The following is a 14,606-nucleotide window of genomic DNA, read 5'->3' on the forward strand; positions in this document are numbered from 1 at the left end:
AAATCTTAAAAAATTGTTCGAAAATCACTAAAAACATTTGAAATTTCAACTTTTTTATGCTTTCTAATTTATTCGGGATTTCAGAATTTAACCCTTCTTCTAAAATCTACAAAAATTGTTCAAGTTTTGATTTTTTTAATAATTTTGAAAAATTCACGTCCACATTTATTTTCAAAATTTGTTCGAAATTCAAAAATATTGTTTTTCCTATACTATTTTGGAATTTCAGATTTTTCTTCGCATCAATTTGTTCTTGTTTTTCAAATGTTTTTTCACAAACATATACGCTATAGTACACGTAAAGAAAATATCATGCTACTGGGGAATATACCGCAACATTAAGGTGTTAAATACATTTGCAATGTGTTTTGTTTCGCTAGTAGCTATTAGCTCAGGTTGCTAGCAGCGTTCGTGGTCGAGAAGAATGTTGTGTGTTTGATCCCTTGTGGTGACTTTTTATTGCAATTTTTTCTTTTTTTTGAGCGGTAAAGCAAAAGCTTTATTGATCATAAACCACAACGTGTGGGATACAATTCGAATCATGGGGTTGGACAAGCCAAAGATGGCGAATCTGATCAAGAGAAAGAGAAAATCTAGCAAGTTTGTGTGCCTCTACATTGACTGACCGACTTTCAAACATAAAAGAGCAAGTAAAATTAGCAGCTCTAGCTTGGATCTCCTCGATGATAGCCCCATCGCGGCCTCTGCTTGCATTGTTCAGATCTTGTACTGCTTGTTTTGCATCTGACGAGATGACCATATTCTGGACTCCCAGGTCCTCAGCCAACGCCAAAGCCTCCCGACATGCAATGATCTCTAATGTGGCTGGATCCTGTATACCATAAATTAGCAGAGAAGAACTGCCCATATACTGTCCTTGATCATCTCTGCATATCGCCGCTGCCGTTCCCCTGGATCGAGCAACAATAGCATCTACATGTATTTTTGCAAAGCACGGCGGCGGCGCCTTAGGTCGCGAGCTTCCCACCGTTCTTCTACGCGTACTGGGTTGACTTGATGAAGGGCCCTTGATCATATCCCATTCAGAGATGAACCTCTCAACGAACAAGTGAGTAGCATGCGGACTTTGAAGTATCCCTTCGTGAATGGCTTTCCTCCTTGCTGACCAAATCGCCCAGAGCGTTACAGCCATCTTCACAAATTGCGCATGGGATAATAGATTCATCACTGTGAATAGCCACTGTTTCGCTGATGGTTCGGTCGTGCCTGTGATTTTCTGCCCGATTTCTTCTTGTGACAGCGCCCAAGTGCACCGTGACGTTGTGCATTCCAACAACAAGTGGCGCCATGAATCCTGTACTCCGCACATCCCACAAACACTCGACTGCGCCATGTTACGATGGGCCCGAACGTCATTCGTCGGCAATGATTGTTTTGCAACTCGCGCGCAGCCTTTCAGTGGGCCGGCCCAGTTGCACACCTCGTGTGCGTTGGACGCACTATTCGCCACAAAATGCGGCACATAGGAGCTCCCGATGGCTGTTGTGACATCGAGCCTATGCGGGTTGGGACTATTCACTTTCACATTTTGACTGGGCATTTGGTTTCGTTTTGTTTCCACTTGTCGCAAATGGCAAGCAGCCCCCACGCTCATGCAAGTGAGTTGCGGCCCAATCTCGCACCAGCAGGATCGGCCGCTCGCTCATTGCGTCCGCTCGGTTGCTCGATTCATGAACTTTTTTAAAAATCCATTGAAAAATTACTTCATATGGTGACTTTTTATTTTGCAATTTTTTCTGACTAGTCGAATGCCCGTGCATTACCACGGAATTAAAAAAAATTAACAAAACAATTTTGATAATGTAGAAATATCTCCCAGATATGGCGACATTCTTAGCAACAATACAAAGTCTCTTCCCTAGTGATTTCTTCCAGGCAGACGTCATATCCCCTTATCCACTCTCTTGTCGGTTGTCGCAAAAGATAAAGCAGAATCTTTCTCCTCTGCCTTCATTCTCTTCAACTGCAGTTGCTCCAGTATTATCGTCACTACAACCATACCTTATCACCGCTTGGACACCTTTTGACCTTTAGTAAATCCATGAATCATTCATCATGTATTGTGGGAGATGAAAATGAAACTATTCTAACCTACCATGATAGAGGATGATGTACTAAAATTCTTATTTACAAATAATAAAAACTGCACATTGTGTAATGTCAATATGTGTCTCTCCTTGGTTTATGAGTGCCACAAAGATAACGTTTCTGTAGCTACCAGAAAATGTAGAAGGAACGAATATGGTTTCTAGCAGAGGAAATAAAACTAATACCCCCTTCCGGTCCTTTTTAGTTCGCATATAAGATTTGTCTGAAGTCAAACCTTGTGACCTTTGACCAAGTTTATAGAAAAAAATACCAACATTCAGAATGTGAAATCAACAACATTAGATGCGTCATGACTTTAGTTTTCATATTGTATAAACTTAGCATTATAGATGTTAATATTTTTTCATATAAATATGGTGAAACTTTATGAAGTTTGACTTCAGACAATTCTTATATGCAGAGTAAAAAGGAGCGGAGGGAGTACGTAACACTTTGTGGCTGCAAGAAACATAAAGAATAATAAAATACAATGTGTAGCTAACGAAATCAAACAAACACAAACTGTACAGTATCAGTTACAAGAATGGCTTCTGTAACCTTGTATATATTGGGAATAGGGGGAACAATGCACACTTGCCGAGAGTGCATTAAAAAACTTGTTGAAGAGATTCAATAGTTATGCCTGCAAGAAGCCGCAGACGGATCATTTAGAAAACAGCATGCATACCAATTCCCTTCTCTCAGAATCATATCTTTCTCCATTGTTGGGGTAATAGCATAATCGACTTACAACATAGCTAGTCAAACAAAGAGAACTATAGCTTGCACAACAGCTAACACGTTAACACCTTTCGTTGAATACACGGAGAGGGTGGAAGCTTAATTGCATTTGTTTATGCGGAATATAAGATGCTCTTATCTTTTTGACTTGAGAGTATCTTGCCATGAATATCTTACCTTCCAGGATTGGGAATATCTTGTTGTCTCTCATACTCTCTTTTTCATACATGTACTTATCATTTTTGTAGGAGGTATACACATTGACTTAAACATTGATTTAGAGAAAAACCAAGAGCACGAGCTAAGGGAATGTCATAGTACATACATGTCAGTTATTTAAATAAGCATCAAATATCATTCGTAGAGTGTTAATTGAAAACGAAAATACCGAGCACCATAGATAAAACTTCAACTTGCAATATTTAGAACTTCTTTGTGTTCCGAACACCCATGACTTTCCTGCAATGGTTATGTCCAGTGAATTTTTCTCCGCCTGCACATTTTAAACACAGAGATATGACTTATTACACTATTACAACTTATAAAACAACCATGAGAGGATCCCTAATTGAATTATCAACAAGTAAAATATGTGCCTATGAGAAATCCAAAGAGACTTCTTTTAAAAAAAAACTCACTTTTCTCAGATCAAGCAAATCTATCATTTACACGTGAAGAAAGACACAAACTGAACCTCATCTCCGCAATGTAGGAACCCTTTACCAGTACCGTGCTGGTGACTTCAAATCTTTTAACCAACTACCACGTGCAATAAAAAAATGGAATATAAATTGCTAACTTCTTCTCCTAAGAAGCGCATCAATCATTTTTTTCATCTTTGGTGTATGTCACAACTGTGTTCCTGGCAAATTACGTCCATTAGTCTTTTTGTGAGAGAAAGTTACTTGTTTGGTTGTTAATAGTATGTTACATCTATATTTTCAAGAAATCAAGATACAACAAAAACAACATTGAAATGGTTCAATACATATTTTGATTAATGGATGAGCATAGTGTTATAATTTTGATAAGCTTTAGTGTTATATTTTAGGAGCTAACTTGTTGCATTCATGCAAGGATTTCTCCCAGAAATTTCAAAAATATGTAATGTTCATCTGTGCTCCAAAGAGAAATGGACTTCTCATTATTTTCAGAAATATGCAGAAACTTTGTAAATGAAATCCCTACATTTTAGTGGAGCAGATAACAGAGATATTGCGAAGTGAGAAAACACGTAATTACAAAATTACACTTGAATAGTAGAATCAGCAGCGACAATTACAAAATAATATGGCACCATGATAGATTGACTTAACCAAGGCACTTTTGTGACAATATATTGGTCATCTCCTTCACGAGCACTTGACCATGGGCTGCGAGGAAACTACAGGATCACATGCTCCTGGAGCATGAACCCACCAATGATTCAGGCAACCATGGTATGGGCGACATGGCTGGGTCTTGCTGTGCCAAAGTTGATGGGCTTAGCGAAGCAGGGGCGTTGGGCCTGCAACCGTGGCCCCGTGATTCGCCGGAATCAAATCCCCTCATCGTACTGCTGCCGACATGGCACAATACAATCCATGCCGCGTTCGTGTCCAGTTCCTTGGAGTCTCCAGTACGTCTCCATGGTATCTCCATGCCTCCACAGACGGCTTTCCGTCCCAGACCGCTGGTCACAGACGGCTCCTCCAATGACCACGGGGACGGAATCCGCCGACCACGTTGTGCTGCTGCTTCATGGTCGACGATGGCTAGGAGGCAAGCATAGGTGGAAACGTGGGGAACAACCCAATGGATATGAAGGCGTCGCGCATGAATGGCAAGTTATTCGTGGAGGCGATTCCGGAAAGGAGATGCCAGGATTGCGGCTGTGGCTAGGAATAGGATTGGGGGTTTACCGGATGGATTGCTGCGTGGCCCGCTACCCCCCGCCGCCGGCGCCGTTGCCGCGCATGACCGGGCCGTCCCCGAGGCGCCGCCCCCGCAAGCTCGATCGCCAAGGTGTCCGCCGTGCACGAGGCCTTCGGCGGGGCGGGGTGAGCCCTCCATGCGGGGGTGCGAGCGAGGACGGATGCCAGGTAGTTCGGGATTGGGAAAGAGATGCAGATTGGGTCCGGGAGAAGGTGGAGGACGTGTGTTCTTCACTGTTTTTGCGTCGGTTTGGTGCGCGATGTTTTCGGTAGATTTTTTCCTTCCTCTGTCGTACGAGGGGAGGTTGAACGAGGGCGGAGGGGGTCGAGGGAGATTGGATCATGGGACGGGGTGTTCGTGGGGTCGTGGTTGTTTTTTATCTCCTCTTTTTTCTGGCTCCTTTTTCTGACGTACGTGGGGTGAAAAAAGGAGCGATGAGCGAACGAGGCGGGAGGAGCGAACGAGGTTGAACCATCACGACGTTCGATCCCCTTTAATAGTAGAGATATATAACAACTCGCGCGGAGCCTTTCAGTGGGTTGGCCCAGTTGCACGCCTCCTGTGCGTCGAGCGCACTATTTGCCGTAAAATGCGGCACATAGGAGCTCCCGATGGCGGCTGCGACATCGAGCCTATGCGGGCCGGGCCTATTCACATTCACTTTCTGACTGGGCATCTGGTTGCGTTTTGTTTCAACCCGTCGCAAATGGCAAGCAGCCCCCAAGATCATGCAAGTGAGTTGCAGCCCAATCTCGCGCCAGCTGGATCGGTCGCTTGCTCACTGCGTCCGCTCGGTTGCTCCCTTCGCCGACTGGTCTTTTTTCTGATTTTTTCTGCTGTTCGTCTGGTCGGAAAGAAACCTGCTGGCATTTATAATACTTTTGAAAAAGTTCTGAAGTAATTTTTCAATGGATTTTTTAAAAAGTTCATGAATTGAAAAAGGTTGGTGATTTTTAAAAACTAATCATGAATTTGACATTTTTTTGCATGTTTAGTTTCTTTACATGAAGTTGCAAAACGTTTGCACATTTGTAAAAAGTCTGTGAATTTGAAAAAATGTTCACACACAAAATACTTTGCACATTTCAATAAAGTTCATGGATTTTAAAAAAAGGTTAGTGTATTTGAAAGAATGTTCATGAATTTGAAAAACTTGATTGCAGATTTATAAAAAGTTCATGAATTTGAAAATAATTGAAAAGTTAAAACGTTCAAGAATTTTCACAATGTTCGTGATTTTGAGAAAAAATCATTAGTTTGAATACAATTCAGGAAATTGATTTTTTTCTCACTAATTTGAGAAAGCTTAAGAATTTGAAAATATGTGCGGAGTTGTAAAAAAAGAAAAATTATATGGAAAAAGGAAACAGTGAAAAGAAGAAAAGGAAAAAACAAACAAAAACTTAAAAATGGTTGGAAGCTTCTAGAAGCTTTCGAAAATTGGATGGAAGCTTCTAGGAGCTTACAAAACCGGCTGGCTACATTCCAAAAAACAAAACATGCCCCTGCATTGAGCCGGCCATGTACGTAGGACAGTTGATCGCCCATTACCAATTGCCCTATAAGTGGCACTATCAGCAACAAATAGTAAACGGGATAGGGAACCTCACTCCACGACATTAACTCCTACTACCTCCGTCCGGGTTTATAAGTCCAGCGACCAGATCTCTTGTACCAAGGTATTTGTCTTTCTAATCAACTAATACTTTGATTAGCCCAAAAGCTCCCATGCTTTCTCTCACCTTCCAGCCTCCCCAAATGAATAGCACTCTTGCAAGGCTCCCTGCGGCCTCTTTCTCTCACCTCCCTGCTTGTCCTTCTCTCACCACCGTGCATGCACCAATGAATTGCACGCACTAGTGGTTGGGGCGCCACCCGGTGGCGCCTGCTGAGAGAAAGCTTGTGCGGTGCCAGATAGGCTGCTGCCCTTTTCATTAGATTTTAGCTTTGATTGATAACACACATGCATGTACAGGTATTGCATTACATATGATGGTTGTCCAAAAGTGAAATTAAACAAATAAACAAGCAACCTTAACACCATATGTCTATATCTACCAGATGCTCCTCTTCATCAAGTCGTTGTATTGCAGTCGCAAGACTTGTGATGCATTCGTCCACCTTCACGTCCACCCGGACATCCCCATCACCCTCGGCGACCCCACCGAGCTGACGCCCTCTTCATCATTGCCCGCTTGTTGCTTTATTCTGGGAAGACTAAGAACTTTTATTGGTTCTCAGTAAACTGGAACATGCCAAATAGTTAGACAGTTAACTTTGCAAATCAGTTCTCCTATAGAAGTTAACTTTGCAAAGCAATATAATTTTTTTTGCAGGAGCCAAAGCAATGGACATTATGGGCTAGTAAATTCCAAAGAATCAAAAGGGATTTTTTTTGGAAAATCACCAAATTGGCATAACTAATTAGTAGCTAAAATATAAACACCCGGGCAGCAGCTTAATGCAAGTAGACTGATGAACTAACAATAGTTGTACATTGGTGCACTTAACTATGCGACCCTGCAGTCACAATCAGGTTATGACTCAATGTTGTTTTCAAAGCAAAGAAACCAGGGAAATCCTATCAGACAATTATGGACCAAAAAAATCACATCATTTGTGTACAACACACGAAAGGATAACCGTAAGCTTTTCTAATTTTTCCCAAATTGTAAGGCGTGCAAGGACTAAGCAAATCAGTTTTTCCCTCTGGTCGCCCATTCCCTGGAAACGATCATGTAGTTTCCTGGAAAAAAAGGATACTAACTGGCTTTTGCTTGCCCATAAGAAAAAACTGACATCCGCTAACGGTTGTTAGAGAAGATCGTGGGTGAATTTAAGGCCTCCTTAACCATGCGGTTCGACGACCAGGCCATGCTAATTTTCATGCAAAAAGTTTAGACGCCTTAGATAACGGGAAGGAGGGAGTATGTAAATAAAAGATGACATCAGATACTGGTCGATGAATAGAAACCAAAGCATGACTCGACACTTAACATAAATCCACTTATAGCTTCTGATGCCAACAATAATTGTTACCATATAAACAACAAAGGATGAATCTCATGAATATAGCTAGCACATACCAAATCATCGGCATGTTGCATTGGTAGTGGTTAAAAAAAGAGCGGAAAACATCAACATCCATATTTATCAAAAAAAATTTGAAATAATAAACTTCTGAATCTCATGAACGAAGATAGCAAATATCAAACAAATAGTAAGACGCAATGCCCTAGCTCCTTTTAGTCCTTTCTATTCACTTTAGTTCAAAGGTGGCAGTTCTGTTCAAATTTCAAAAGCTACAATAAAAAGGAAACAGCTAATAGCTTTCAGGAAAATATCCCTCTCGTGAATTTGAAAACAATTACAAACCACACCGATCCAAAACCAAATAAATTACAATGTGTATGCATCAATTGACATTTTAGCGATCTCAATCACTATAATATAACATGAAATTTTGATGGCCCTAGCATCATATATTATTACTGACCTAGGTGTACGGAGATGTCAGACCATGATGCCCTACCCTGCTAAAGCAATGATGGAAGGAACATATCTATTACTTCCCAATGGCACAACACACAATACAACAGAGAACACCTGTATAGGTGGAAAGTAATAAGACTCTACCTGATTATTCTCAATTGAAGGTAGTTGCTTCTCTGCTGGAACAAATGCTTTCATCCATGTTTACAATCAATTCTACAAAGAACACAAACAAATTGAAGTAAGCAATAGATAGAAGAGTGACGAGACAAAAAAAAATAATGGAAAGAATGGCTAAGCTAATAAACAATCTGGAAGTTAAGCAAGCTCTATTAAGGGAGTGAAAATAGCTGGATGCCGAAACTGGAACTTCAAAACTGAGTAACTTCAAAATTTGTGTAACCAATGGCTGGTATATTAACAAGTCTGTAGGGTATAGTAGTCAAGAAAACCTGAAGTTCCGGTGCCCTATGAGCATGGCAATACCACTCAACATACTAATTGATGTCACACAATCAAAAATCCCATGAGCATGGTAGGTCAGAATGATTGATATTTAATAGCAACCGAGGTGACACCAACATAGATAAAGCATGTGTTTTTGTAGAGCACATCGCAGACAGATCATCAATCTTCAGTTGCTGGGGTAAACCTTTAATAATTTCCTGATAAAAAAACTTGCTACCAGACATTGCTCTAGGTGTGTTCAGTACAAAATCTGATCTTCCAATTGACAAGAGAGCATATAACTGTATTCCTTCATAAGTTCAGCGATTGATAGAAAAATATCTCAGAAAAAGCATGATGAAGATACCAACCTCTGTTGTTTCATGTGGCAAGCAACAAAAAACATCATCAACATCTGGAAAATCTGCATCTCTAATTGCAACTATATTTGGCAGGCCCTGCAATATTAAAAGATGATCAACATATGTGAAAACAACTTCATATACAGAAATGTGCTACTGTGAAAGGTTCAGCTAATTCTTGATGTGCAGGAGTTATCATTAAAAAATCAAGTCCAAATCATAAGCCATACTTACTCTGTAAAGGGTTCACTTACGACGACCAGACCCCCGACATTTCTTTGATGTTATGAATTTCTATGCCAACATTTTCAACCACTGCCCCTCTCTTGACCAAGCAAAAGAGTTCAGGACATGTTAGTATAATTCACACTTATTGGTAGGAAGTGAAAAACCAAATAGATGGTGTAATTGGAAAATAAATCCTAAATTTAGTATTGGATAATTCAGTATAGGTGTGAAAATGGAAGCATTCGATACTAAATGAACCCTAAATTTAGTATCTGCAACCTGCAACATCTACAACTATTAATAGTTATCAGATATATGTTGGAATTCACTGAAGATGAAGCAACATTAACAGAAAAGGATAAAAAAAGAGACCATCACTGAGTTATTAGGAATTGTGGTGCAGACTCAAACTGAAGTTTCCTAACGGAACTAACAAATCTCAACAAATGGCAAGCTGCACTGAACCAATCAAACAAGTATTCTCCTTAACTTTCAATGCCGAAGAAACAATACATGTATATGGCACTCACATGAAATCAACACTTCCCATCTTGAATGAGGATCAATCCTCACTAGTAGAAAACAGGGCTTTGGTCCAGGCCGGGTCAGCCCATTAGTTCCGGTTCAGTCCAGAACCGGGACCAATGTGGGCATTGGTCCCGGTTCGTGAGCCCAGGGGCCGGCCGGGCCACGTGGGCCATTGGTCCCGGTTCATCTGGACCTTTTGGTCCCGGTTGGTGGGATGAACCGGGACCAATGGGCTGAGCTCCTGGCCCACCATCATTGGTCCCAGTTGGTGGCTTGAACCGGGACCAAAGGCTCCCCTTTAGTCCCGGCTCATGTCACCAACCGGGACTAATGAGGTGCCTATATATAACCCTCGCTCGCGAGCAGAGCACCCCAGTGCTCTGTTTTTCTCTGGCCGAGGGGGAGAGGGCTTGGTGGTGCTCTAGCTCACCTCGTATGCACACAAGGTGTTCGATGGAATGCTCGAGCCACACTACTTAAGATTTCTCCTCTCCAAACTCGACCTCCAAGCTCCATTTTCCATAATATTTGTCTAGGTTTAGCGGTCCGTCACGCCCCGTCCCCGTCTTCACCGCCGTCGATCACCCGCGCCGAGCTCATCGCCGGCACCACCGTGGTGAGCCTCTTATTCTTATCTTCTTTCTGAAAGGAAAAATATTCTTACTTGTATGTTTACATAGATACTTGTATTATGTTCTTACTTTTATTATTGCATCTTATATAGTGCGATGGTTTTGGTATCCGCCCCCGTCGGGCCTCGTCCTGTCTATGATTCGGATGTGGTATATATATTATCTTTATAACTATTAGTTCATTTATTGTTTATGAAAATTATGCCGACCAACGTGACATATATTTTATTTATGTAGGATGTATGTGAATCGGAAATGCCAACCGACCCTATTGTCGAGAGGTTAAATTTAGTTGAAGAAGAAAACAATTTGTTGAAGGAAAAAATAAAAAAAAAATTGAGGAGGAGAAGATGATATTGGAGTTGCATGTTGCGGATGTCGTCGATGATCACAAGATCAAGATGGATGCAATGCGCTTGAAGATTAGAAAGATTAGAAAATATGCCATTCATACCGAGGCTTGGTATCATTATGCCGTTGGATCAATTGTTACCTTGGTTGCGATTATGATCGCATTTGTTTTCGCATTGAAATGTTTTACATAGTTTCAATGTATGGTTTAATTAATTAGATGCTCTGGAGAGCTATATGTTGTTAGATGAGAACTATGTATGCACTTTGGTTTTAATGTGATGATGAACTTCTATTAATTTGGACACTTAATTATATATAATGCACGCAGATGAACCGGCAATGGATGTACGTGACAGACACACCCGTGAGTACATTAAGGGCGTGCATGAGTTTCTCGATGCGGCTGAGGCAAACAAGCAGAATGGTTTTATGTGTTGTCCATGCATTGAATGTGGGAATACGAGGTCTTACTCTAACCAGAAAATCCTTCACTCCCACCTGCTTTACAAGGGTTTCATGCCACACTATAATGTTTGGACGAGGCACGGAGAAATAGGGGTTATAATGGAAGATGGCGAAGAAGAAGAGTACGATGACAACTATGTGCCCCCTGAATACGGTGATGCTGCAACGGGGGGAGCTGGTGAAGATCAAGAGGAACCAGACGATGTGCCCAATGATGCTGCAACGGGTGAAGCTGCTGAAGATCAAGAGGAACCAGACGATGTGCCCGATGATGATGATCTCCGCCGGGTCATTGTCGATGCAAGGACGCAATGCGAAAGTCAAAAGGAGAAGCTGAAGTTCGATCGCATGTTAGAGGATCACAAAAAAGGGTTATACCCCAATTGCGAAGATGGCAACACAAAGCTCGGTATTGTACTGGAATTGCTGCAGCAGAAGGCAGAGAATGCTGTGGCTGACAAAGGATTTGAGAAGCTACTGAAAATATTGAAGAAGAAGCTTCCAAAGGATAACGAATTGCCCGACAGTACATACGCAACAAAGAAGGTTGTATGCCCTCTAGGATTGGAGGTGGAGAAGATACATGCATGCCCTAACGACTGCATCCTCTACCGCGGTGCATACAAGGATCTGAACGCATGCCCGGTATGCGGTGCATTGCGGTATAAGATCAGATGAGATGACACTGGTGATGTTGACGGCGAGCCCTCCAGGAAGAGGGTTCCTGCGAAGGTGATGTGGTATGCTCCTATAATACCATGGTTGAAACGTCTGTTCAGAAACGAAGAGCATGCCAAGTTGATGCGATGGCACAGTAAGAACCGAAAGAAAGACGGGAAGTTGAGAGCACCCGCTGACGGGTCGTAGTGGAGAAAAATTGAGAGAAAGTACTGGGATGAGTTTGCAAAGGACCCAAGGAATGTATGGTTTGCTTTAAGCGCGGATGGCATTAATCCTTTCGGGGAGCAGAGCAGCAATCACAGCACCTGGCCCGTGACTCTATGTATGTATAACCTTCCTCCTTGGATGTGCATGAAGCGGAAGTTCATTATGATGCCAGTTCTCATCCAAGGCCCTAAGCAACCCGGCAACGAAATTGATGTGTACCTAAGGCCATTAGTTGAAGAACTTTTACAGCTGTGGAATGGAAACGGTGTACGTACGTGGGATGAGCACAGACAGGAGGAATTTAACCTTAAGGCGTTGCTGTTCATGACCATAAACGATTGGCCCGCTCTCAGTAACCTTTCAGGACAGACAAACAAAGAATACCACGCATGCACGCACTGTTTAGATGACATTGAAAGTATATACCTGGACAAATGCAGGAAGAATGTGTACCTGGCCATCGTCGATCTCTTTCGACCAACCATCAATGTCGAAAGAAAGGCAAGCATTTCAAAGGCGAGGCAGATCACCGGAAGAAGCCCGCCATGCGCACCGGTGATCACGTGCTTGCTATGGTCAATGATTTACACTACGTAATCTTTGGAAAGGGTCCCGGTGGACTAGCTGTTCCGAATGACGCTGAGGGACACGCACCCATGTGGAAGAAGAAATCTATATTTTGGGACCTACCCTACTGGAAAGACCTAGAGGTCCGCTTCTCAATCGACGTGATGCATGTGACAACACTACTAGGAAAAGTCCTACTAATGGCGCACCTAATTTGGCCATTAATGGCGCATTAGTGGTGCGCCATTAGTAGCACGCCATTAGTATATTTTACTAATGGCGCACCACGGGTGCGCCATTAGTATCTGGTATACTAATGGCGCACCTCAGATGCGCCATTAGTATATATAACAGTGCGCCATTAGTATGCCTCCCAGGGGGCATGTATACCCAGGTGCTTTGGCATACTAATGGCGCAAGACAACGAGATGCGCCATTAGTAAGTTCGGCATACTAATGGCGCACTATCCTTTGGCATACTAATGGCGCACTATGATGTGATGCGCCATTAGTATGAATATTAGGTTTTTTTATTTTTTAATTTTCTGTTTTTTGCACAGGTTACAAAATGTATAATTGGACAAAATATAAACAGCACACATCAACAACAGATTCATCGAATACAATAGAAGATTAGTCTCTGAATACAATTCATCATTTTAGTCTCCGAATACAATTCATCATATTAGTCTCCGAATTGAAAAGACCGAACAAAGATAGAACATTATATTACAAGTCTCGAGACCGCGAGTTTGTCTTCACATTACAAGTCGATATCGATCATCTAAACTACCATCACATAGAAGAGAGCTGCGGTCATCACGATGAGCATCATCACGATGAAACTCGTCTTCATCCGGTTCCTCCAACGCTCCCTCCCCTCTCCCGCTAGATAGCGGGTGTATCTAGATTCGGCCTCGGCCCTAGTGGCGTACCCTTTGTAACTGTTGCCGCTGAATCGGTGAACCTGTCTCCGACACTCCTCCCAGTCGTCGTAGACTCCGGGAACCTTACCCTTGTACACGACATACCACGGCATCGCTATGCAGTAGCCAAACGAAACGTTAGTACCAATTCATAGACAATACATAAGCAATATATAAGTATGCAACAGAACGTTCGAAAGAGAAAAGCAAGACATTAATAGCACGATTACATCTTAAGTTGAACGACTCTCGAAACCAAAGAGACATACTATAAGTTCATTAAAGTTTAATTACAACATGAGCCAATCGATGTTTCAGAACTAGACACAGCATCATTGCTTTCGACTCGACTCAAGGGACCGGAGCGTGGATGAAGCCGCCGTCTATCGTGGGAGTCATGAAAGAACGGGCGTTGTCAGCCTGCATTTGTAGGATTGTGTCGATGTCACTGTTGGACGGTTGATTTCTGAGGTAGAACTGCCCCGAGGTACGAAGGACATCTTGATGGATGATTTCCGCAAACACCGACTGGATGCGAAAGAATTCTTGTTTGATGTCCGCGTCCTGGATTGCCGACACGCTCGCGGCCCAATCTTTGAGTCTACTCGGTAGCAGAAGGTGATGATGGTCCCGTACGATCGCCCGCATGTGATGGATGGCGTAGTAGGCACCCTTCTGACCGCCAGGCGGCTGCTTGACGCAGCAGAACGTCGTATTGTGGGAGAACACGTGCTTGCCGTACTTACGAATAGGCCTGGTGAAGGTGCCTCCAGATTTGACGTAGCCGGGGAGAACATCATCAAGAACCTTCTTGACATTTGTAACCGCCGGGACCGAGTGTGTGTTCCCCTAAGTTCAGCTCCCGCATTTCTTTCCCCCACTTACTTGATTCGGAGCTTGCGGTGCTCGAGCAATTGATCTTGAAGTCGTTGTAGTCATCTTCGGTGATCGAA

The 14,606-nt window shown here is 42.5% G+C and overlaps 1 long non-coding RNA gene across 1 annotated transcript; it reads right to left on the bottom strand.

The window, feature by feature from the left end:
* Positions 1 to 3,028: 3,028 nt before the first annotated feature.
* On the bottom strand, positions 3,029 to 5,050 carry LOC147967518 (uncharacterized). Its single transcript, XR_015603797.1, has 2 exons — positions 4,752 to 5,050; positions 3,029 to 3,343 (listed from the first exon to the last, which is right to left on the bottom strand). It is a non-coding gene; the product is annotated as an uncharacterized LOC147967518 (long non-coding RNA).
* Between the last annotated feature and the right edge of the window lie 9,556 nt (positions 5,051 to 14,606).

This window comes from Triticum urartu, chromosome 5A, assembly GCF_056163025.1.
Source record: "Triticum urartu cultivar PI428250 chromosome 5A, HENAU_Tu73, whole genome shotgun sequence".
In the NCBI taxonomy this organism is placed as follows: Eukaryota; Viridiplantae; Streptophyta; class Magnoliopsida; order Poales; family Poaceae; genus Triticum; species Triticum urartu.